The sequence below is a fragment of the Lepidochelys kempii genome, chromosome 4 (assembly GCF_965140285.1).
Source record: "Lepidochelys kempii isolate rLepKem1 chromosome 4, rLepKem1.hap1, whole genome shotgun sequence".
In the NCBI taxonomy this organism is placed as follows: Eukaryota; Metazoa; Chordata; order Testudines; family Cheloniidae; genus Lepidochelys; species Lepidochelys kempii.
In genome coordinates this window covers 52,316,559-52,337,246 of record NC_136383.1, presented here as the reverse complement: position 1 = coordinate 52,337,246, position 20,688 = coordinate 52,316,559, and the positions used below count along the sequence as shown (strand labels likewise).

The following is a 20,688-nucleotide window of genomic DNA, read 5'->3' as shown; positions in this document are numbered from 1 at the left end:
TTTAAAACATCCACTTAGCCCTGTTTTTCAGTGCTCACACTGTTTTGTGCTCCTCGTCACAGCCCATATGTGTGATACAGCATACAAGTTCATTTGCTTTTGCTGTTTCTATTTGAGCACTTTTAAAACAAATAAACCTGTCACACAGAGTAAATACATTTTCTTTGCAGCAGAACAAAACATTAGACATGCCATGTTACAGTGGAGTCCTATCACATAAAAATACCTGTCACAAGAATAAATCAGTTAAAAATATAAACAACCTATGCACCAAGATGAATCATGGTAGTAGAATGATCTGTTATAGGAATTGACATATTCAAAGAATGCTCCTTAGTGCAGCGAACATCAGCTTAAATAGAAAATCAGTTGAAATTCAGAGAGAGAACCTGTGGGGCTCCAGCACTGCAGAATGTCACCGTGGATGGCTCAGCAGGTAGCGATCTGAAACTGCTGCCACTGAGCTGCTTATTTGTCTCCATTAACAAAAATAAACAAACATCAATACCTAAAAATTATGCAAAAAGTGTGTATGAGAAAATATGCTCCTACTTCCGTTACCCAACTTGCCTTTTCCTTGCCCCTGTTTGTTTACTTCAGACACCTGCTACCTGTTGTCTTAAACTAAGATTGTAAGCTTTTTTGGTCTTTTACTATACGTCTAAACAGTACCAATCACAGTGGGGCCCTTACCTCCTTGAGGCCTTAACAGGCTTCTGCAAGGCAAATACATAAATAATAATAGTTAATAATATTCCTAAGTTGACGCAAAGAACACAGTGAACTAGGGGAGGTCCTATATTAGGAAAATCCCGAATGCAAGGAAAAATACAAAGACCTATGGTAAATAAGAATCTTGTAGTTTAACTTTACCCTCAGAAAATTCCCAGTTGCCTTGGTAGAGTGGTTATGAAATCACAGTGTGCAGAGAACTTGCTGGTGATTCTTGGGCAGTGGTTCTAACTACTCCTTGTTTTTATTGATGAAATTGTGTTTATACTATAGCTAAACATCTTTAAATAAATTCCTGAGATTAATTTTCCACATGAGCAATTCCCACACAGTTGCATCAGTAAAGTGTGTTACATGATTGTGAGTGAGAGGAGAGGTTGCCCACAGAATGGAGAAATTTGAGAGACTCTGCCTTGAAGAATGTCTTACACAATTAAAAAGATGGTTTGGTAGTTTTAGGCCTGCTTAAACTGCTTATGCTGCTTTAAGGCCATTGATTGATTTAAAGTGCAAACAGTATTACGTGATAAAAATGGCAGGAGGTGAGGCAGAAAGGCTTGCCATGGGTGGAAGGTGCTTATGCTGCCTTAAAATTGACACTATTAGAAAGGTATGGAAATATATGCTTGGTATTGAAAGCAAAGCAAAATGAACCGGCCTCTTTAGTGTGTAGCTTATGAATGATAATAGGTATCGATCTATCCATCCATCTTTGTACACCAAGAACGGAAGGGTGGTGGTGGTGAGAAAATAGAACAGGTTGTGTTATAGGGAAGCAAATGATATATAAAATGGAGAGAGAACATGCACACGCGCGTGCACACACACACACGAAGGATATGCTCTGGTCTGTGAAAGAAGGAAAAAAGTTGCATTTCAATTAAATAAAGTGCTTAGAGGAAGAATGGAGGGAGGGAAGAAGTAAGAAATAACAGCTGTTACTGAAGTTTATTTAATTTATACAAACTACTTCTTACATTTTGTTTCATTTTTCTATAAGACGGTGGAAACAGTGGAGGGAAACAAATAGCAGAAAATTATTGTAATTATTATAAGGTGGGTAGAAAGCTGGCTAGATTGTCGGGCTCAACGGGTAGTGATCAATGGCTCCATGTCTAGTTGGCAGCTGGTATCAAGTGGAGTGCCCCAAGGGTCGGTCCTGGGGCCGGGTTTATTCAATATCTTCATAAATGATCTGGAGGATGGTGTGGATTGCACTCTCAGCAAATTTGCGGATGATACTAAACTGGGAGGAGTGGTAGATACGCTGGAGGGGAGGGATAGGATACAGAAGGACCTAGACCAATTGGAAGATTGGGCCAAAAGGAATCTGATGAGGTTCAATAAGGATAAGTGCAGGGTCCTGCACGTAGGATGGAAGAACCCAATGCACAGCTACAGACTAGGGACCGAATGGCTAGGCAGCAGTTCTGCGGAAAAGGACCTAGGGGTGACAGTGGACGAGAAGCTGGATATGAGTCAGCAGTGTGCCCTTGTTGCCAAGAAGGCCAATGGCATTTTGGGATGTATAAGTAGGGGCATAGCGAGCAGATCGAGGGACGTGATCGTTCCCCTCTATTCGACATTGGTGAGGCCTCATCTGGAGTACTGTGTCCAGTTTTGGGCCCCACAGTTCAAGAAGGATGTGGATAAATTGGAGGGAGTCCAGCGAAGGGCAACAAAAATGATTAGGGGACTGGAACACATGAGTTATGAGGAGAGGCTGAGGGAGCTGGGATTGTTTAGCCTGCAGAAGAGAAGAATGAGGGGGGATTTGATAGCTGCTTTCAACTACCTGAAAGGGGGTTCCAAAGAGGATGGCTCTAGACTGTTCTCAATGGTAGCAGATGACAGAACGAGGAGTAATGGTCTCAAGTTGCAGTGGGGGAGGTTTAGATTGGATATTAGGAAAAACTTTTTCACTAAGAGGGTGGTGAAACACTGGAATGAGTTACCTAGGGAGGTGGTAGAATCTCCTTCCTTAGAGGTTTTTAAGGTCAGGCTTGACAAAGCCCTGGCTGGGATGATTTAACTGGGAATTGGTCCTGCTTTGAGCAGGGGGTTGGACTAGATGACCTTCTGGGGTCCCTTCCAACCCTGATATTCTATGATTCTATGATTGTTGACTGTCCTGGTGTGAAGATGCTGTGTCAGTGATTGTACATCAAACTACAATGTAAGCAAATAGATAAATATACATGTCATATGGCAGATGGAATTTCCCGCACCCCCCCTCAATTTCAGATGCTGTGTCAGATGGTGATTACTTAAGAATTAATATATTTTTTTACTAAAATGCACTTTTAGTTTTTATTTGAACTGCTACCTGAATGCAAATATTTCTAGCATTTGATACTTTGATTTTTAATATTATTGTCTTGTCTTGTGTTTTGGTATTACCAATAATAATATAATCCAGGATCTACCAAACAGTGTCTGACCTCGGATCAGAATCTCCAGCTCAACAGTGCAAAAGTTTCACCAGGGCAAATAAGCCTTGATGTACCTCTGTTTACTCCTGAGGGTGCCAAAATATTAAAAGTTCTGCACCAAAAGAATAAAAATTCTGCACACAGTATTTTAAAATTCTGCAAATTTTATTTGTCAATGAATAATTGTGGAGGGTCCAGCAAAGCAGTGGGAAGCAGAGGCCACTGGCTGCATGGAGATCAGCTGCTGCTCCCACCCTTCCCAGGACAGGGACTCTGTGATGAGGCTGCACCTGACTTTGACACAGTGCAAGGGTAGTATTGCCACCTGTCCAGTTTTTAGCTTCTGTGTCCAGATGCCATTTAGAGTTGACAGATGCCCGGTTTTCTACTGGAACGCCTAGGGGACCTGGCAGTGTCCAGTTAGATGTACTGGCCGGCCCCCAAAAGTCCAGTTACCTGGCAGCAGGTCATTAACCGGCAGCAGGCCTTGCTTAGCTCAGGCTGCCTCCTAACTGCAGACAGGCTCCTTGTCAGGCTGCAGCAGCTCCTATCAGGGAGCCCAGCTGGGTCAGAGGGGGAAGGAGGTGGAGATGATCCAGTGAGTGATGGGGAAGGGGCCTTGGGTAAAGAGCTGGAGAAAGCGGTGGGGCCTTGAGGGAAGCGGGCAGGGCATTGGGGGAAGAGGTGGAGCAGGGGCATGGCCTTGGGGGGAAGAGGCGGGATGGGGCATGGCAGCTCAGTGTGGGATTTGGATGCACAGGGGCTTGTTGAGGTGTTCTGGGTGCAGGGGCAATTGGGACTCTGCAGGGGAGTCCAGGGGAAGGTGGTTGGGGCTTGGTGGGGAGTGGGTATGGATGTGGGGGAGGCTCTGTGTGTGGGGGGTCTGGGTGCTGGGGGAGTGGGGCTTGGTAGGGTAGGGGTCCATGTGAAGCTGGTTGGGGCTCAGTGGGGTGCGGTTCCAGGTGCAGGGAGGGGGGCTTGTTGAGGTGGGGGTTTGGTGGGCCTGCTTAATGGGGCTCCTGCATTCCTGTCTCCTTCTCTTTCTCAAACTACGTCCATGGGCGTCCCTAGCCCCACCCGCGCAAGGTGATTTACCTCTCCATCGTCTGCTCCGGGTGCCGGAAACGAGGCACCTGCACTGTTGGGGAGGGCCGCAGGACCGCTCTTGTGGCTTCTCTTTGTTTACTCATAATTTTCTGCAAGGAAACAAAGAAATCTGTAGGGGACATGAATTCTGTGTGCACACAGTGGCACAGAATTCCCTTAGGAGTATCTATTGCAGTCAGTAGAGACAAACTAGATCAATTTGACTCATCCTGTATTCTCAGTTTAGTGGAGCTACATCAGTTTACACTAGCTGAAGATCTGACATAATTGGCCAAATTCACTGCTGCCGTAACTGCAGTGAATAAAATTCTCGTGGATTTAGGAGAATATACAGTGCGCTGTATGTTTTGTCCTTTTTCATTCTAATTCTGTTGGTAGTATAACCCAATTTTATTTCGATCATTTGTCTAAAACCTGTCATTTGTCTATATCTCTGCTATGGAAATTTGTACCAGAGAACAGAAAAAGTGGAATTGAACTTTTTGATTAGTGGGCTAGATTCTCCAGGCTGAGTGAGCTGCATTTGGCAGAGGACCGATGGAGTAAAGGCAAAAATGACCTTATGCCATCATTGTGGTTTCCTGATTCAGAGTTAGTCAAGCCCCTAGCTCAGTTTAGTGCTGCTCTAAGTTGTGTCTAGCTGCTCACAGGCCCAAGGGATTGTACCAGTTATTTGTGCCTTTTGGACTGCAGAAGCACTCCAGCCATGCCTTTTGTTCCTTACAGTGCCAGGAATCTTAAAGAAACAATGGTCTGCGGTGGGAAATCTCCAGTTAGCTAGTTAAGCCAACGTTGTGGCACCTTTGTACTGTCAGAATGGTATAGACACACAGCAGAGCTGAGGATCTGGCCCTATGTGTCATCTTTTTGTTTTAGTATAGTTCAGATTACTGTAGGTATACTGTGGTGACAGGATTATGTAAATTGAAAAGTTAGCATTACTTGTCCCAAGTATCTGAGCAACCTTGGTAACCATTTAGAAGTTTTAGTTTCAATTTAATCAACTTCTTTACTTGATCCCAAGTCTTTTAATTTTTAAATTACATTGAAGAGATTATTTGAATACATGTTCCTTTATAGCAAGTTTGTCATGTAAATTTATGCTCTAAGAAGGATGCTGATTACATTAGAGACAGTATCCTTTTCTTTGCTTGTAAGTGATTTAAAATTATTTTCCATGTATCAGCCAGTCCACGGAGCTCTGTAAGCACTCAGCAACAAATTGTTTTATTTTAAGTGATAAATAGTTGGTCTGAGAAAATAAATGACATTTCAGAATGTTGCATTTTTAAGTGGAAATTGGTTGTTTAATTGGGGTGTGTGGTGGGATGGCGAGTTTGAGAGGAACAATAAATTAAGCAATAAATCTGCTGCACCCTGTTGTGGAAGCGTTGAGGGACATCTGAGAAGGTGATATAAACATGCCCATAATAAGTGTCAACATTTCCAGAATTATTTTATGATGTATTATTTGTTTACAGTCATCCTCCTGTTAAAATAATCACATTGTATATACAATGCAGAAGCATGACATTGTTTTTAGTTTTCTTTGTGTATACTGATGTGAAAAATTGCAGATAACTTCCTGAGTTATTGTTTCAAACCTGAATGACAGAACTGGGATCCGGCATGTAATCTCCTGGGGAAACTCAAATGCATACTAGCCCAGCAGGAATTATGTCCTATGCTAGCTAATATTTTAGCATTTTATTTTAAAGCCTAAACTGTTGAAATTTGGAGCAAAGAAAAAGAGGAGCCAATTTATAAATGGTTTAAGCCTATTGGCATTTCAGTATGAATATTTTAGAGTTTATTTTCTTTACACATTTCTTACATATTCTGTACAGTGTAGTATGTAGTTGAATTTTTTTAAAGGCTTTTTAAAATATGGGAATCTGTCGTACTGGGGGTACTCTAGAGGATGCTATGGGCTTCTTGGAGACACTTTTATCTATTATTTATAATCCATTGAGGTCAGAAGTTGTGATTTTTAACATTTCTCAGTTTTCCATCACAATATACTGCAAAATTAATTGCTTTAGCCCTGGCACTCATCGTGCCTGTTTCTTCTTCTCGGTACTTCAAACCGTCTGAAACTCCAAAATAATGTGGTCAATTGAAAGTTGAAGCCTCCAAGGCTAACTACTTTGTGCTTCAGAATATTGGGTGTGTGCGTTTTAATAGGAATTCTTCAAGTGGATCTTTTGAACATCTAGTTTAGATAAATAATTTACAAATTATTTAAAGCTTTTGGGACAGTTTGGATAATACAGTTGTAAATTAGCGCAGAATTTGGTCCAATTTTAAATCACTTATTGGAGTACTGTGACAGATTCTTTGGTCTGCTCCATCTATTTGGGACAAAAGTGGACAGATGCTGGTTGTGTGTACAGCAGAGAATGTGCCTTGCAAAGACTAACTCTCTTCTGGTGTATAGAGCTTGTTCCTGCACCAGCCTGCCCCCCACCTTTTCCCATACTTCCAGCATAGGGCAAGGGAGGTAATGTTCTGGGAGGGGAAAAGGGAAGAAAATGAGACAGGCATAGCAGAGCTCTGCTCTATCTGCCATTGGCATAAGGTCCCTTAGGGACTAAGCTCCTCTAACTTCCTCCGGAGCTGGGCAGCACAGGATCAGGGGGTCACTACCATCTCCCTGCAGTGACCCCTCAGCTGCGGTGAAGAACTGAGCCCTGAAAGTGAGGTTGCACCCCCCCACCAATTGGTGCCTTTATGTCAAATTCAGCTATCTTACTGGTGTGAATCCAGAATAACTCCTGTAACTTCTTTTGAAGCTATTGGATTTTTACTTTGGAATTACACTGGGTGGAATAGAATATGGCTGTTTATTTTCCAGAATAGGACTGTCCTGTGGAAATCATAATAGTTACCAGCTTCAGATGCATTGCAGTTGATGTCTAATGTCTTCTATGGTTTATCAGGAGAATGCAGAGAAGCTTACAGGGTAAATCATATATATGCTTTCATCAGTTTATTTTTTTTAAGGATTCTGAAATTACTGTGTATAGAGACACTTTCCATAACATTCAGCGGGCTGTTAAAATGGAAAAATGCCACAGCTAAAAGGACTTACAACTATATTGTTTTGAAACCTGCTAAATTTCACCTTCCAAGATTTATCTGATGTCACAGGGGATTGTCTGTTTTAGGATAAAGGGAAGTTCTAAGAGCTACCAGGTGGTGCTAGAAAGGAAAAATTGCCAAAACAGTCATCAGGTGTTTCATTATCCTCTCTCCGATGGTTTTTCTCCAACCTTCAAAATATCAGCATCCTCCAAAATATCCAACAGGAGGCTGAAATTAACCTATGTCAACCTTAACCCACCATGGGTCAAATTTTCAGCAGGGCTCCTTATATGCTTCTGAACATGTTGGATAATTATGTGTGCAGATGTGGGGTTTTCAAGTACAAAATGAATGTATCCATAAAAAGAAGCCAGCACTTGCAATTACAGATTAACTGGGGATGCAATAAAATATTATTGCTTCTTAAAGAAAAAATGTTTTAAGCAATACATCCAGTACTAGGAATTAACTTTCCACATGATTTGGCTCTCTTCATTCATGAGCATTCATTCATTCAGGAGCATTTCCATGCTATAAAGGACCTGGGCTATAGTGAAGAAATTTAGACAGCTTCTGATGGCTTTCCTGGTAGCTAGGGAACCACTGTCAAATCCCAAAAAACTGAAAATGTCTTTATAGTAATCAAATAATAGATTGTACTACCAATGAATGAATTGGTTATCCCAGGGTCGGTTCCTTTCTATTTAATAAGCTAGAATTTGGTACAATGGAAGAACTTCTACAGTGAGCTAAGCCCTTGGTTATGTTAATATTCCTTTCCCCATCTCCCACCTCTGAAGACAGTTGAATTGTACAACAAGGCTCATCTCTGACCATTATGTTCATTTTGTGGATGTGTATGATTAATAATTCCATATGTAATCAAATCACACAGTAGCCTTACATTCTGTGATAAGCTCCAGCGAAGTGACTGATATATGCAGTAATCTATTAATATTTTCTACTTTGTATATGTATTATATATGTTTTTCCTATTCTCAAGGTATGAAAGAAAAAATAAATTAACTAGAGTGCACTACTTGAATGAACAACTTTCAAGAATAACCTGGATCTCATATTTGGTTATCTGATTAGAATATACAGTTATCCTGATTTTTTTGAGACAAAGTGAGTTATTGTTTTAATTTGTGTTGTATATCTTACTTTCAAGGACAAACTGTTGACCTGATCTGACTTGCACTAAACAATCTAAGGTGCACTGATTGACCATTGCATCAGACCAGAGGCTGTAAATGAAAAATGGCCTTCTGCCTCAGTTTGCTGATAAACATTTCCAAACAGCATATTTCCCAGTAAAGGCTTCGGAGAGGACACTTACAAATTTACTCCCGTGCATTTTTTGCAACTTAAGTGCAACTGGCTGAGCAGATCCAGAGCTGGAATTCAACCTCATGCCAAACCAGTGTGAAGATCACTTATTTTTTCCTGACTTTCAGGAATAGTGATAAGGAAGCTGAGTCTGGAAGGCAGTCTTCTTTCCATTTTCACCTTGAGGTAAGACAGCTGGTCAGATTTGCATACAAGACTATTAAATACAAGTATCATAATCTTAAGCACCTTGATCTGGATGAGTTAAATTTATGCTGACCTGGTAAGAAGCCAGGAAGGATGGTTCAGTTGGTTGGGGCACTAGCCTATGCCTTGAAAGATGTTGATTCAATTCCTTGCTTTGCCACAGACTTGTGTGATCTTTAGCAAGTCACTTGACATTTCTGTGCTTCAGTTCCCATCTGTAATCTGCGGATAATAGCACACCCTACCAGTCAGCGGTGTTGTGAGGATAACTACATTGAAGATTTCAGAGTAGCAGTCGTGTTAGTCTGGGAAAATCACAACAATCCTTGTTCCAAATAATTGTTCCCGACCTGGGGAAAAGAGCTGTTTTTCCTCTAGACTGCTTTATTACAATAGAGAATTGTGAATAGCAGCCCACTTCATATGTTCCATTCTATGCATCCGATGAAGTGGGCTGTAGCCCACGAAAGCTTATGCTCTAATAAATTTGTTAGTCCCTAAGGTGCCACAAGTACTCCTGTTCTTTTTACATTGAAGATTGTGAGGCACTCAGATTCTACAGTGATGGGGCCATATAAGTAACTTGGATAGGTAGAGGTAAATACATCAGAAGTATCCTGATAGATCTTTGAATTCTAAGAGAGTTTACAGCACACAATACCTGTGTCAGCGTTCATGAAAACGATTTGGGGATGTCTCAAGCAAGTTTGTGAAAAACTTGGATTTTTTTCCCCTGGGGAGTGTGGAGAGACACTCAACCCAATTGAGTTCAGTCCATTATTTTATTTTGTGGTTGTGCGTTTTTTGTTCGTGGATTTTTTTTCTTCATTCTCTGAAATTATCACTCAAGTATTTGCATGAACAGAACATATATTTGAAAAGGAGGGTCCTCAGTGAATTCCCTGCCCTGCTTCTTCCTAGAATAGACAGTGTATTAAGAATGGAGAGGGAGCATGGCTAGAACTTTAAAGAGTCCATGCTATGCTTTAGAGAAGAGTCCATCCACTAGATGGAGAAATAGCTGATCTGTGAAGGGGCAGGGGGCGATTTAGAACTGGCAAGCAGTACCCTCGTGCCCTGCAGAGCCAAGCATGGCTGAGATTCTGGGCCAAATAAATGTTTGTGGTTCATTTAATATAACTTTTGTGTCTGTGTGTTCACGTTTTGTCACTGTTTTTTAATCAGCAAAAAACGGGGGGAGGAGGGTTCCTGGATGGGGAAAATCACAACAATCCTTGTTCCAAGTAATTGTTCCCAACCTGGGAAAAAGAGCTGTTTTTCCTCTAGACTGCTTTATTACAATAGAGAATTGTGAATTGCACAGGTTTTGTTCCAGAAGTAATCAATTCCTTGCAGAGAGTCTGCATGGATATTTCAATTTGAAAGAAAAGTACCCTTTTGTACACAATGCTTTGTTTTTCCCTCTCCCTTTTATCTGGAGGTTTAAAAGAACAAGCCCAGAAAAAAAGGAGTTTTGATCACTCTGTTTTTTGCCTTTGAGATTTTGCTGTATTTATTGTAGCTGTAAGTGGTGAAACTATTCTGACTGGTAACGTATCCTTGTCTTTTGGTCATAGGTTGTATCATTTCCCTAAATATCTGATGGCCTTGAGGTGAGAAGGGATCCAGTCCTGCTCTTGTTGAGGTAATTGGCAAAGCTCCAGGATCAGGCCAAAAGGGTTTTTAAACCAGTCTCTGGTGGCATCCCAAGAAATGGTGGTGGGGCAGTTTGATATAGGAGTTTAGGGGAATTAAATAACTATACCTAAATGGGGTTTTAATACTTGTTCTGAATCCTGTCTACTGGGCCTTGAGTTTAGGATTAAATTTTTCAAGCCTCTCATAACATACAACAGCTTTAAAATTACAAAGTAGCATGTGGAGATGCCTTTCTAAAAGAAAATCTACACACTGTAGAGAATCCAAAGTTACTCCTTCCTGGTGTTTGGCTTTATTAGCAAGGAAATAATAAGATGATAAAGTTCCTCTCAAATCTTCTCCCGAGTCTTGGCTTCTCCTATGGTTCATACCTCAGGATTACTCAGCCTCCACTCTATTTCCTTCCCTAGTTGTGTGGAATAACAAGTTACTTGCCTTTGAGAGTTGGTAGTCTTACTTAATTCTTTTCCATCAGGATCCATATCTGCTATTAGGATGGGCTGTGTCCAGGTAAACATAGTCAGGTTTTTACAGATTTGTGAGAGCTAGATGTAGACTGCCCCCCCCCCCCCCCCCCGACATAGTGCTTGTTCTTCTGAAGCAGTAATGAGAGGTCAGTGTAGCCTAAATATGATGTTACTTGGGAGGAGAGTTTCCTTAATGCTTAATTTTTTTGTGTTAGGTTTTTATTGATAATTGTGGTCTCAATTTTCAAACTTAGGTGACTAAATACATATTCAGCTGCCTGATGATAGGTACACAAGTGCTGAATTAGGCCTGCTTGTGGCTAAATCAGCTCCTAAGGTCCTAAACTCAGATTTAGGCACTGAACTGTAGGCACCCTCCTTTGAAATTGTCTGTATTTTATAATGTGGTTTTCTGCAACACATAAAATTGTGATGAATGCTATAAATCAAAATAAATGGAATAGCAAGACACTTAATTTTTTTTTTACAAAGAATCTTTCTTCAAAAACTTGAGCCAAAAAGTTAACCACAGCACTTCATAATAATCTGTATATTACAGGGTGCAACATATTACTCCCAACATCTAAAGCAGAGAATTGCAGTTTGGTAAACCATTTCATTTGCTATACAAGAGATCTCAAATACAGACTGATAGCTAGTCATTGGTTTGGAGACCTTTCAATCATTAAACACCATCCAAACCCAAGTTTAGACTGTTCTAAACAAGATACCAGATTTACCCTAGATAACCATGGGATAATACCAACTTGATGACAGGGTTTGTTGTATGTAGGATGGTTGTTAGGACAACCTTGGTTAAATACATTTCCTGTTCCATTTTGGGAGAGCTACAAAACTAGTTTGAATCCCTGAGCATGGGCTTCTTATGTATGGGACATTTTGCTGATAGTGCTATCTTGCTGCTGTAGCTCATATTATTAATGTCTTACTTCTGTAACCAGCGAGAAAGTGTTGGTTTTTTAAATCTAGCACACTGTTTAGACTCCATGTACCTGAAGTATAAGTGTATATTTGGGACAGTTATTTTCTAGAAATCCATGTTTTAGAATTTGCCGTGTAACAGTATGTTCAATAGGGAGTAGATTGTGGCCCAGCTGCCATGGTGGCTCCTCCTGGGTAGCAGTGCAGAAAGAGAAGCAGGCTTCATAGAACTGCCACCTAACAGGTGGCTGGGAGGGGATATGGAATATAGATAGCCATAGCTCAGCCCCTCAATGTGCCCAGAAGCAGAGCCGCATTTCCTTTTTCAGGGAACATACGCTGCACTGCATTATAATTGGTGCAGTTTATGCCCCCTCAAAGAAGGGAGGAAACCATGAGGGAGACTGACTCGTTCACTCACAATTTCTCATCCCAAGGTGCTTCATAGGCAGCACAACAATGCACTGCCTATTTCATTGGGCCGATGACGGCCCAGCATAGTCCTAGATTAGTGGAAGTATTTATGGTTGTTGGGACATTTACTGTAACGGGAAATTAAAACGAAATGATGTAGTGAGAGAGAGTCAGGACTAACCAAGACAACACACACTGAAAATAGAGTGAGTGTGTGGTTTATATGTAGGTGGGCACCCTGTGCTTCATTCTGTTGTTCTAATGATCTAGTTCCATTACATTTACTTATTAAGTTATAATTTTTATTAATCTTTAAATTTATTAGAATAAAACATTTCACTGTAATCCTGTCTGTGATAAATGATGGGGAAAGTGAGTACCAGTTTAGTTTTCATATAACAAGTAGTAATGGTCCCTCGCTCTCCTGTGGGGAGGGAGGCCGCTCAGTCCGGTCCTGTCTGGCTGGGACCAGAGTATGCAGGACCCTCAGGAACCCATAATAGGGCTGGATGACCAATAGTCACCATCGGGCTTTAGCCTGGGTTTGGGTGGCTCAAGCTGCCAACCCTTAAACAGAGTCTATAACGGAGTTGGGGGCCTGGGCTTGAGGAGGCTCAGGCAGCCAGCAAACACACAGTCTATAAGGGAACTGGTAAGGGAGGCGGCTCCTTCAGGACTAGAGCTTCCCTGTGCAGGATTGGGAGTCAGCCACCCCGGGGTGGGGTGGCAGGGGGATGCGGATCAACCCTACTCCACTGTGTCCCAGCCCAGGGCCCTGGCAGGGGCAGGATTGGCTGCTCCTGCGTTAGTGGGGATCCAGCTGCAACACGCCGACTGAGCCACACCTGGCTCTGCAGCTGGCTGCCCCGGGTCACTTCCTGCCTCTCCGGGGTTCGGTACCTGTGGCCTCCAGGCCTCTTCCGGTTCCTTGGGGTACATGGTGGCAGGCACTCTGGGCCAGTCCTTGTTGGCGTCTGGGGATCGGGAACAGCCAGGCGTAGGTTCCCCTCTGGGATGTGGCAGAACCAGCAGAGCGTCCTTCTTCTCCTCAGGCTCTCTCCTGGCTCTGCTGCAGGGACTGCCTTTTATACTTCTGGCCATGCCTCGGTACTTCCAGTGAGGGAGGTGGAGCGATCTAGGCTCCGCCCTCCAAGAGGAGTGTAATGGTCCCTCGCTCTCCCAGTTGGAGGGAGGCCACTTGGCCTCACTATGCAAGTGATTTATCCAAAAAATCGTGATTTGCTTTATTTTTTTGGTATCTCCTATACGAATAAAAACAATTCGAATGAGGGGAAAAGTTCTAAAAGCAACTGTGAAACTGCAGGTTTTAAATAAACATGACTTCATTTGTAAAGGATTTTACAATTTCTAAATTATGCACAATTGTAAAACAATGACTTTTTCCCATGTTAAATGCTAACTGTTGTTTCGATCTCTAAAGAAGCATGTGCTGCACACAGCCAGCTCTATCAGAATTCATGATTACCTGAAGCATGTGATTGAGTGGTGTGATTGGATTCCACTTGTAATAACCAACAGGGGTGTTGGAAAATTCCAGGACAATTGTCTCAAATTGTACCTGTTTTCACGATTTTCTGTTCTAAGACAGCTGTTAGGGTCGGATTTCTCATCAGGTAATTAAGTACAAGATTAAATCATTAGAAACAATGGAAGAGTTACAAAAGGGATTACTCTCTCTCCTATTTCTCTGTAACCTCTAGTTCACAGTGAAATGTTATATGGCAACCTTGTTGATTCAAAAAACACCATCAGTCAATAACCTATTAATTTGACAGTAACTCTGGAAGTCTGCTTGCCTGTCCCCAATTTCCATCAGGCCTAAAGAGAAATAAGACTTAAGTTTCAGAGTAGCAGCCGTGTTAGTCTGTATCCGCAAAAAGAAAAGGAGTACTTGCGGCACCTTAGAGACTAACAAATTTATTTGAGCATAAGCTTTCGTGGGCTACAGCTCACTTCATCGGATGCATGCATCCGATGTAGACTTAAGTGCTATTGTTGAGTATGAATGAATACCTGAATGCCCTTTGAAAAACAATATATACTGTAGTGATAAGTATTTCTGAAACTTTTTTAAAATATTCCTGTTGTATTTCAAATTCTTTTTCAGCATGTAATATACTATCCACAGATATTCAAAAATATATTTTATTCCCTTTAACTGTACCATTTTAATCTTTAAATGAAGAAAAAGTCAGTATTGTTTCAATTATGTTTATTTAGGTTTTAAAATTGAAATGCTTGTGACACTGCAAATTTTTCAATATTTCTTACAGCCATTTATTGAGGCTTTATGTTGGATACTCTTGACCATTACATGGATGATTAAAATCAAATGACCAGGGAATGAGTTATGTGAATTAAGCATTTCTATAATGAGGTAATTTAATTATTTGTTGGTTAAATGTGATGGGATAGGCCAGCTGGTTGGTAGCTAATTTAAACCATCATTAATGAAAGGTCCTAAACATATTATATTGTGTTTACTTGCCAGACATAATTATATAATTTTTTCATGTATGCATGGAAGTGTTCCTCTGGAATAAAAGGTAATTTTTCTCGAAAAGCAAATTATGAAGGGGAACTATAGTAAGTGTATTGGTTCAATTGTTTGTTTGTTTGTTTTTTTTATAATGGGCTGCATGGCATATTCTTATACAAATACATCGGGGATGGATCCTTAATGGCTTCAAAATAAAAATAGAACATATTAAAAATTAATGCTTTGGTGCACTGTTTTAAAAGACAGGAGGATTGATGCTGTGAAGGAGTTCACTCGTGTGGAAAAGGTATTGTATGATCTCACAATTTTATATATATCAAAATGGTTATAACTTGGATTGATTGCCCAGATTCTTCCCTACTGTGTTATGATGGCAAATTTGTCAAAGTCCAATGTGCATACAGCCCTGATGAAGCACCACTGATTAACTGCTTGTCTTGTGGTCCGTTGATGAAATGGAAAGCTCACACTCAATGCAACCAGTACTCTTAAAAATACCTTTTTATAATTGAGTCTTTTGGAACAGATTGAAACCATATGGTTTAGTGGGATTTGCAATCCATAAGATAGGCTTGGATTGGCATTGAGCATCATAAGTGGTGAGGCTGTGGTACAATTATGTATATCTGAAGTGTCCATGTCTTTAAGTGACCACATAGTCAATGAGAGTATAAACATTTTGATACCAATGTATAATTTACTGTTCACCAATCCTTGAAAATCATCCGGCAGGTCACTTTCAGAAAGATGTGTTCTATTTGTCACCAGTGCTAAAAAGTATGTACAAGGTTTGTGGACAAAACACAGCACATTAGAGAATGTTGGGGCAGGGGGGAATGGAGAGATGAAGAGGGGATCTGTGCTCCATCCCCTGTAGGGACAGGAATGCAACTCCTGCTGGCACACACTAGCCCACCCAGCAGCCTGGGTAAACCTGATTCTGGTTCAGCTCTTGCTATCTCTGCATTTTAACTTGCGAACTAAGAGATGGTAGGTGAATATGTCCAAAGTTACAGTATAAGATATTGTCTCTATTCTTTAAATTGTCTTAATCCTTTATATGCCAAAACAGGATATTTTGTGCTGATGATGTTTAACCTTTGCACATACTGCTGACTTGTGCTGTATTGCTTGAGTGGAAATATGGGGGTGCACGAAGTCGCACTATTCATAAGGCTTTCTGGAAGGTTCAAACCAAGCTACTCTGCAGGCAGATACATCCCAGAGCTGAACTGATAAAAGAATCACAATTACTGGTAAATTACTGTTCTTTCTTAAAACTCTAGCTGATATACAAAACTATAACAATTTGTACCAATGAATCAGGTCATAGCATTCCTAATTGATTATGGAAATGGTGCAGCCCAAAGAGAAATTTGTTGACAGATTTTGGACAGCACAGATGGTAATTATGGTGTAGGCAACTTACAGGGCCGGCTCTAGACCAAATGGCACCACAGGCGAGGAGCGTCTTTGGTGCTCCCCACCGTCCATTTGTTAAATTTTTCCCCACACACAATCTGGTTTCTCTCAGACCTGATTTTTTATTGCATTTGTAGCCCATTTCATGACTTTGATGCATGATTTGCATGCATGATTTATCCCTGTCATATAAGAAGATACAATTTGCACACTAGCATCTGTAAATCTTTATTTATTCATGCCATACATAAAAAAAAATTTTCCTCAAAACTTACAATAACTTTTTAATTTTGAGAATAACTCAAATGGACTAACATTAAGAAATTCAACTGTGCACCAGCATTGGATGGACCAGTATTAAATAGTGTTACAGTAGGTGACAGCCTTAGAATGTTAACCCCAGTCCTTAGTTCAAAAGATCACTTTTCTCGCCTTTGCCCTCATGCACGGTGTTAGGTAGATCCAAAGACTGGCCAGTATTAGTGAGAGCAAAAGTCTATGTTCAGCAGTCTTAGAAAGTAATCGAACATTACGAGTTAAGCATTGCAAAAGTAGTAAAAGTATTTCTTTTATATTGTTGCATAGATGGGATTCAATAGATATCTCTGGTATCTCATTAAATATGTCCTTTAGTAGTCACTGCTTACACTCTTCAAGTCTTAAAACACAAGTACATTTTCACAATTGCACAATAAAACAAGGTTCTTCACAATATTGAAGATGGGCTCCCACTTCATTTCATACTTATATCTCACTGACTCGCTAGTGATGCCCTCCCATTATATACCCATGAGGGCATGGCTGACAACATTCTAGGAGGTTCAAGAAAAATGTAGTTCTCAAAGTCCATGAGATTCTAAAAAAGAAGCAGAACATTCTAGGAGGTTAGTGAAAAATGAATCCACATATAGAATACTTCAAACATTCTATTTTCCCTTTTGTTGCTAACAACAAAAACAGCACCCCAAGCCCAGCGCCCATCCCAAGCCCATCCCCTCAGGCGGTCACCTGGGTCGCCTGCCCCTAAATCTGGCCCTGGCACTTATATCAATGGAAACCGAACCTCAGATTTCATTGTCTCAGTAGGCAGCAGTTGGCATTGAGAGAGTGGGAGCTAACATTGGAGCATCCTGACCTTTTAATTCTGAAATTGAATGTATCAGGACTGGATATTTTTTTGTCTGCAGCACAACCAAGGTCAAAAGGTCCTAACATTTTTCTTCAGACTTTGGCAACTATATTCCCTGATAAGAGATGTTTTCACTCATCTAGGCCTAGAAGTATATGCCTTCCTTTCATTACTGCTATTTGCCTGAGTGGCACAAAAAAATTCACAAGGATATACGCCCTGGTGATTTTAGAACTAGTGCGAGCTTGTTGGCCAGAACTATCTTATCTGTTGGAAATATCAGCCAGTTCTTTGTTAATTTTTAAGAAAAACCTCTTGCAGTAGACCACCTTATGCAAGTGGTCATACTAACCTTGGAGATGGAAAGCTGGAGGCTAATTTATGGCTGCTCAGAATTTTGTATTGATGCTCAGCTTAAATTGAAAATAATCTATTTCTAAAGCATATCAATTCAGGCAGCCTTTTTTATTTTGGCTATACACATAGGGCATGATTTTCATTTACACTAAGGCCCTGTACATTAAATTATTCCCACTTAAGGCCCATTTACACTGGCAAAGCACAGGCAAATCAGCCCTTAGAACCTTAAGACAGTGATTGGTTTCAATATTCTTAAAACTTTATTGCAAAAATTTTGAGTTTGATGGCTGCATTAGATAATTTACATTGGTTGGAAAGGTATTGCCAGATTTCTTAATGAAGTTTTCTACTTAAAACTGAAGCAAGTAGCCAAAGGGAATCTGAATTATGTAAGTCTTATCAGAACCGCTCTTTGAACTTCTGGAGGAGGTATCACTTAGTTCTCATCCATTAAAGTAGTATTTAAAATGCAGCAGCATTGACATGAAGAATCAAGAGGTCTGTTAGCTTAAGAACTGATATTGTAGTTTTCCCCTGACAATCTGATCATATATACAGGCTACAGGCAAAGATATTACGGAAAAGATTAATTTGATTTTTCATTGGCACCACTTTATTGTAATTCCCTCTTTTTGCCTCAATCTATGACACCTGAAGGAAATTAATGTTTTATTTTGGTGTTAGAACAGAGTTAGATTTCAGCAGCTCAGGTGAACCGGCATAATTAGGCATTGATGTTCATTATTTCCAAGTGGGTAAAATTAGACATTAGGGTGACTTATGAGAAGGAAAGGAAGGCTCTATCAGATAGTATTTATGCATATTTTGCAAGGTCTGGTCGTCATTGTGGTCAGAGAGAAACCAGATTGTGTGTGGGGAAATGTAAAGCTACCGCATAGATTCCATTTAATTCCTCCTGCGGGCTATAGTGTCTTCCTCAGAGTTTTGTTTGTTTGTTTTTCCCCCACAATGCTTCTCTTATCTCTTGCTTGAGTGAAGTTCACCCTGTGGAGTCCAACTCTAGGCCTATGTACCACTTAAGTCCTATTTAGAGGCTTAGAGTAGCTTATTCCAGCAGGTTTTTCTAATTTATCCTAGGTGCAAAGTAGCCATTATGTAGAGTGGGGCAGTTTATAAGGAATGGGTAATTTTAAAATAATCTTTTTAACATCCACAAGTCTAGAAGACCCTAACAGCTTTGTAATTTTCTTTCTTTCCTTGTCCCTCTAATACATGGTTCAAGTAGGTGCTGACTGGCTCCCCATGCAGTACCATCAGTCTGATAAGACTTCAAAGAGTTTAAGTTATTGCAGAATTTAGTCTATTGTGTCAAATTCATTCTTGGCATAGTTTCAGTGGAGTTACACAAGAGATGAATTTGGTCCATAATTCTGTTCTATAAATATATATTTAGGGGCTAATAGTCTGTGTTGGTGGGTCCAGTCCATCACTTAGAAAGTGTGGTAGACTTCTGGAACATGCTGTAGTATTTTGCAGGATTTTACAAGGACCACTTTATTGCAGGCATTGATTTTATATTCCCCTTTCTGAAGCATAAATCCACATGGTAACTTTTTTTAAGCTCTAAAAGATTTATTTTATTTGAAAAATAGATCCAATAGGCAATGTCTATTGCCAGTATTTCCATAGGCATAAAATATAAAGCCTCAAATAAGATGTGTATTCCATTCTCAAGAGGAATTAGTCTAAACTGAGGATTTAGAGTAAATCCTTGCAGCAGCTTTGGAAACGTTCAAAGCTTTGTTCCTTGAGTGCCTGTTTGAGTTCAGACACTTTTTGAAACAAACAAAGGGGCAGATTATCTATTCTGTTCAGCTCAGTGGAGTCATGCTATAGTCCAACTCATGGAATGGAGAATCAGGCCCAAAGCTTTGAAAGTTTCTTGAGTGTCTGGGAGTACTCAAGGCAGCCATTTTGGACTCACGCATTTTAGGCTTGTTTCTCTCTATCAGCTTTTAAATACTTAACCGAGTTGTTTGAATCTAGGAAAAAGTTCTTAATTTTAAGAAAAATGTGGAAGGGCCCTAGTTGGTGGCAGCAATCTATGTATACACTGTATGTATTTATAGTTTTCTGCTCTTATAAGTGACTTTTTAAAATGTACAGTTAGTATAATGCTGGCTCTGCGGAAGTGCTAATATGTGGAAGGGGTGCTGAGATGTCAGAAATTCTAAGATTGGATATACAAATAATAATAAAGACATACTGACTGGAATAATCCTCTATTTCTAGTAGTACTAATGGTAATATTCTTGCATAAATTCTCTGCAACAAGAGATAATAATCCAGATCTTGAATCTTTTATCTTTTTATTTTCCAGTTATTAGTTCCTCGTAGTGTCTGGGTGCTTCTGTCTGTCTTTTTCTTCTGTGTCTATGTGTTGTGTGTCATGAATGCTTCAGAACAAATATTTTATTCTGTATTTGATTATAAATGCTAAGTGGTAAATCTGAATGTCTGATAGTTTGCAGTATAGGAAAAAAAAGCTTTCATCTTAATGGTCTGTATTTTTCCAATTATGATTTCACTGGAAAAAACAGATCTGCAGACACAGAAATAAATATTAAATGATACTGTGATTAAATTTGTTAGTCTCTAAGGTGCCACAAGTACGCCTTTTCTTTTTGCGAATACAGACTAACACGGCTGCTACTCTGAAACCTGTGATTAAATTGGAAGACTGTTTGTTTTTTCTTTAAAGGGCTAGGATTGAGCAAATAGTAAACTGAGTTACCTTTTACCTCTAGACAGATAGTTATGTTAGGTCAAATTGAAATAAATTAAAGAACACTGTGGGTTCCCCCAACCCCCATCTGGAATTCACCCAGATAAAGTGTGTAATTTTTGTAACATGACTTAAGT

At 40.2% G+C, this 20,688-nt stretch overlaps 1 protein-coding gene across 1 annotated transcript in view; it reads left to right on the top strand.

Annotated features, from left to right (window-relative positions):
- Positions 1-20,688, top strand: part of INPP4B (inositol polyphosphate-4-phosphatase type II B) — a 481,293-nt gene that overhangs the window by 107,974 nt on the left and 352,631 nt on the right. The window contains exons 4-5 of the mRNA XM_073341212.1: positions 8,527-8,870; positions 10,469-10,536. The gene's annotated coding sequence lies outside the window, so the exon portion shown is untranslated. The remainder of the gene's footprint in view (positions 1-8,526; positions 8,871-10,468; positions 10,537-20,688) is intronic.